At 39.2% G+C, this 6,121-nt stretch overlaps 1 pseudogene; it reads left to right on the plus strand.

The window, feature by feature from the left end:
* Positions 1–2,499: 2,499 nt before the first annotated feature.
* Positions 2,500–2,619, plus strand: LOC129904356 (5S ribosomal RNA; annotated as a pseudogene).
* The last annotated feature ends 3,502 nt before the right edge of the window (positions 2,620–6,121 follow it).

Consider the following 6,121-nt stretch of genomic DNA (forward strand, 5'->3'; position numbering starts at 1 on the left):
TACTTGCCAAGGTAGATTTTGCCCCTCTAGGATGGTCATAAATACACTATATGTGGATCCAATAGCTAGTCCATGAAGGCAACATATGGTGGCATGTAGTTTAAGAGACATAAAGTTGCTACTAGGGATTTTGGTAGAGGCCCCACCTCAAGACCACTCGGTGCTAAGTCAAATTCCATGGAATACATACATAACATAGAAATCATAGTTACATATATCATAGTCATGATCATAGGTTTGAAATTATAGACTAGCTCATTTTTATAACATACCTATAATGTGAGAATTTTGCTTTCATCATTATAATCATATTTGTATAATTCATATAGTTAGGTCCTAGGTCACCACATAGGATCCTAAGTTACCTTACTTCATAAATTTTATGAAATTCATACCTTGATCTTAGAGTAAAACTCGAATGCATAATTAATTAACTTGAAAATCATGTAATTGACTTGAAAACATGCATGATCATATACTTTCAATCAGCCCATACTTTCAATCAGCCCTCGTGGGTTCATAATCTCATCTTTTTTTACAAACCTATGTAATCCTTGCTATGTAAGCTTGGTATGTACTCCAGTAGCTTAAGTATGTAAGATTTCCAAGTTGGAAGCTTACGTAAATAAGTCATGTCCTACGACTCATTATTCGGTCTCCAACTTCTTCCGGATTCTTATAACTCTATTTCCAATCTTCTCTACTATAGGGTATCGCATTCTCCTTTCTTTAGAGCTGTTTGATAGTGTTATAGATTACACGGCTCACATGGTAACTCTTAAGAAGCTTAAGAGTTCTTAAGAAGCTTAAGAGTTCTTAAGAAGGCTGAAGAAGCTTTAAAAAGCTTTAAGAAACTTTAGGAAACCTTAAGAAACTTAAGAGGCTTACGATCCTTCCAAGAACTTAAGAGCCTTTCAAGAGACTTAAGAACGCGTTTCAAAGTACAAAAGTACGGGATGTAACATCCTTCCCCCCTTTAGGACATTCATCCTCGAATGTAAACCAAAACCTTCCTTAAGATCTTATACAGATTATATGAAAATTCTTGTCTATTGCAATAACAAATACTTTCATCAAGCTATCACTATCAAAGTACCAAAGGTTGGGATTACCTGTAATGTAAGGAGTAGGTAAGGATACTTGTGTTTCATTTCCTCCTCTGCTTCCCAGGTCATCTCTTCATGATTTTTATTTCACCATAATACCTTGACGGAAGCTACGTCCTAAGTTCACAATCTTCTACTTTGCCAACCCAGGATAGCTATAGGTTGCTTCTTGTAGGATAACTCCTCTGTGATTTGGATACCCACTATGGGGATATACGTGGGTTATATTACCAACATACTTGTAAAGCATTGATACATGGAAGACTGGATGTACCGCTTTCAGATTCGCTAGTAAGTCCAGCTCGTAGGCAACCTTGACTATTCGGCAGAGGATATGATAAGGTCAATTTATCTGGGACTAAGGTCCCCTTTCCTGCTAGATCTCATTACTTTCTCTGTGGGGGGTACCTTCGAAAATGCCCAATCATTAACTTGAAACTCTAGAAGTCGACGTTGATTACCTACGTATGACTTTTGTCGACTCTGAGCTGCTAACACTCTCTCCTGAATAAGCTTTACCTTCTTGGTGGCTTATTGAACCACGCTTAGTCCTATTAGTCACGTTTTACCAACATCAACCCACCAATTGATGACCTACTCTTTTTGCCATACCAAGTCTTTTCGGGGCCATCTGGAGACTAGAATTATAGTTGATATAGTAAATACTCTTGACAGGTAGTAGGCAATTATCCAAGCTACCTTTGGAGTCAACTGTATAGGCTCGCAACATCTCTTCTAGCGTTTATCTAGTATGCTTATTCTGTCCTTCGGCCTGAGGGTACAATGGTGTACGAAGACCTATTTGTCTTCCCAATCTCTTCTTGGACTGATCTTCAGTAGTTAACTGTAACTCAGGCTCCTTCGTCTGAGACAATAGCTATGGGAACTCCGTAAAGTCTCACCACCCTCTTGACCTATAATTTTACACAATCTCGACTGGACAGATAGTCCTTGATTGAAGGAACATGGGCTGATATTGTTAATCTGCGGATGATATTCCATATAGAATTATCTGTCTAGGGAGTGCAAAGTAAGTCTTGTAGCCAAGGTCCTATTATGGAATATTCGACCTGGTATATTACTTTTTGCCTTCTTTAGATGACATCAATTGGTACCCTCGCCTTTTGGGTTTTGCTTTTTGCCCATCAGAGTTGGATACCAAGTTGTGCTGAAGTCCCCTCACATAATGACCTGTATAGCCGTTCTGTGGTTTGCCTTATCATTAACTGGTATTATGTTGAAGAACTTGGCATACAAATGTGCCATCTATTAGTAATCGGCTAATCCTGCTTGTTTTGCTTCCTCTCTTTTACAATTCCCTTATCGTAACTTATAACACTCTAGGTATATAATCTCGTGTCATTGCTTCACTGCTAGTTCGTATTCTTCCATCTCATGCCATCATAACAGCACTAACGCACCGGATCCCACCATAATTTCGAAGTTAAACGTGCTTGGGCGAGAGTAGTACTAGGATGGGTGACCCCCCTGGGAAGTCCTCATGTCACGTTCCATTACCATCCTTGCAATAATGTGTGAAGGCACTCATCTTAGCCCAAGATTTACCTTAGCGTCTTTTCGCTAGTCTTCATATTTTGCCTTGCCCTCTCTTCTTCTTTCTTACAACCGGTGTCGGGGTAGATCTTTAATTCAACCATGATTGTGTCCCTTTTGGCAATTTGATTTAACTTCTCTTCGTATTCCTCTATAACATCTCCAAAATATCATAACTCTTTTTCATCATGTACTCATCCACTTGGTCTTATGTTGTATATAACTATTCGTAGGTTGCACAACTACTCTTATACTACTGGTATGAGGTAAACGCAGTCTTTTCATCTCCCGGTCCATCTTACTTTACATATCGTCTTCACACTAGAACTTGCTCGCGTTAATGCTATTTTTTCCTACTCCTTTCTTTTCTTCTTTTAAGCACTCCTTGGTCTCCTCCTTTCCTACCGTAAGAGATTTTCTATTCTTTCTCCCTGCTACTTGTATGTCACAATATCAGTGACCAATGGCGTTGTTGTCATATCTTAATCTTTACTCAAACACGGCCATACTACCCTTTATACGGTCCTTAGTTTGCTCAGTCTTACTCTCTTATCGTATTCACCCCTTATGGTAGGCACCCATCCCTTAAGGTCTCTACCAATGATTCTTCACACGGTCTCAGATACCGTGGCTTCTATTAGTTTATGGTTGGCCTCGAGCCCTTGCTAACTCGTGCCAATATGGGTTCTCGCTTGAAATTTAAGTATTCCTGTCAACATATGATAGTGTCAGTTGATTTCCTCTCATGCTTATATTTCTCTTGTCCACTTCCCCCCTTTAGGGTGTACCCATGTCATCCTCTGTTTATTTTCAACTATTCATGCGCTTATGATTCTGTTCCAACCCGTTAACATACTGCACCATGTCTACACCTTCTGTTAGATCATCTATACATTAGGTTGCCCCTGTAAGAAACCTTAGTACAATCATGGAGTGCTTAGAATTCTCGATAAATAGTACACACCCTAGTCCAAGTGCTTTTACTCGAATCATATAACTAATGTAGTAGTTTAGACGAAGCCACATTTCATTCATCCCAATCAGTACATTACTAGTGCTTATAATTGTGTCCGATTCTCCATTCGGTGGCATTTATACTCTGATGACACTTGTTTCACATTTTGTTATCACCTCTTTCTTTTATTTTTCTCCAAAGGATACCACTTGTTCCTTTAATAATTTCACAATGCCTCAATTGTTTTGCAATTTCTATTCCTTATCCTCGAGGGATCCCATTATTTTCCAAAATGGAGGTACATATACACAATACCCCTTTCTGCTTCATGAGCTTTCATCCTTATCGTGCACCTGATGCTAACTCCTAATCTTACTCACAATCACATTCTTTAGTTACTTCTTTACTAGTCTCTCCGTACTTCCATGATGATCCTCATTATATTCACACTATATTCTGCTTATGGTCAATCCCGGAGGATAATATTTCTTAACCTTTATTCACAACTCTTACCCTGGATTAATTCAACCTGGTGGAGTAAGCATACTTAATCCTTTATCCTTCCTCATGATTCTCATCCTTAATACCTTGCAAGTCGTCTTAAGACATTCATATCCATCACCATTCTTCTCACTATATCAGTATTGACCTTCTAATTACCACCCATACCGCAATTAACTTATTTCCCAAAGTCAGTTGTACTCCTAGTTTAGTCAAATCTTACCATTACAATGGATACAATCTCTCAAGATATATTACAACCTTATATCTAATTCTCTTTCTATTTCCAAAAAAAATCAGTAGAGTTTCCTCTATATTCCTCATTATCTCCAAACCTGTACGCAGGAAATACCAACAATGACATGCAAGGCCAACGTATATATATATATATATATATCCATATCATATCATATCATAGCCATAACGCCTCACAGAGCCAACATATATATATTCATATCACAGCCACACAGGGCGCCCAATATCAACCACAGTATAAAATGATGGACTTACCTCGTATGTCCAACTAGAACTGCACCCCGTTACACTTTCTTGTCTACTTTTTCCTTCAATTTTCAACTTTAAATTTCAATCATATTTCAATCTTCTTACCTTATCCACCATTCCTCTTTCACACCATTACTTACCTGTCTACTGTGTAGCTTCCAATATCATCCATCACTTTCTCCTATTGATGTCGTACTTCAGCTGAAACCAAAGGTTAGTAAAAAAAGGAATTTCATTTCCTATGGCTGGGCTCTATCGCACGATCTATGACAAGAAAGAAAGATAATATCCTAAATGCCTTGAAGCCTCCTGTTTATAGATGTGGTGCACAACACACCGATAAACAGGACTCTACTAGAAATGATCTGTAGACATTCCGAGGACCAAACCGCTCTGATACCACTTTTGTCATGACCCAACCCCGTAGGCTGTGACGGGTGCCCGAGCTGGGCACTTGTATATATCCCTGCTATCTATAAGTAAATCAGTCCCCTATTTAAGTTATAGCACATTAACAGGCAGGATAACATATAAGCCGGTGAGGCTTATCATAGGCACCACTGTATATACATACATATACAACCCATACACAACCCATATACATGTCCACAGACCTCTAAGAGTAAGAATAATAACATAAGGCGAGACAGGTCCCCCGCCGTACCCATGAACAAATAAATATATACATTGAGGGTTAATACCAAAACTAGACTCTGGCATAATGGAGCACTTCTGAACTGCTAAGTGGAACTTCTACACTGACGGATCCCCAAAGTGTGTATCTGTACCTGCGGGCATGAACGCAGCCCCCTCCCCCCCCCCCCCCCCGAGAAAGGGGGGATCAAAATGACATATGTACTGAGTATGTAAAGCATAGATATCATAAGGAAATTATAGTTGGCGTAGGGATGCAGGGGCAAGTATAACATTTAACCATTTACCGTACTCGCATCGTATAAAAGAAAGCCATACATATTACCATCACGTACTATGTCTGGCCCGTTTTGGGGACTCGGTGTACCATCTATATCATTCTGTCATCCTATATACGTATAACACATATATATTATTAACATTATAGAATGTACAGCCCGATCCATGTATATAGTAAGTACATGCCAAGGAATGTACGGCCCGATCCGAACATTGTATAATAATGTCGAGTAATGATGTCCCGATCCATATATCATATAGTTATGCCGAGGAATGTTCGGTCCGATCCACATATCATATAGTAATGCCAAGGAACGTTCAGTCCGATCCACATATCATATAGTAATGCCGAGGAATGTTCGGTCCGATCCACATATCATATACCGTACCCGGCTCTTTATGGGACTCGGTGCCATTATATCATCATATACTGTACCCGGCCTTTTATGGTACTCGGTGTCATCATATCATCATATATCGTACTTGAACCTTTATAGGACTCGATGTCATAATCATCATATACCGTACCTGGCCCTTTATGGGACTCGATGAAAGATGTATTACAGTA

The sequence above is a fragment of the Solanum dulcamara genome, chromosome 1 (genome assembly GCF_947179165.1).
Source record: "Solanum dulcamara chromosome 1, daSolDulc1.2, whole genome shotgun sequence".
Taxonomy (NCBI): Eukaryota; Viridiplantae; Streptophyta; class Magnoliopsida; order Solanales; family Solanaceae; genus Solanum; species Solanum dulcamara.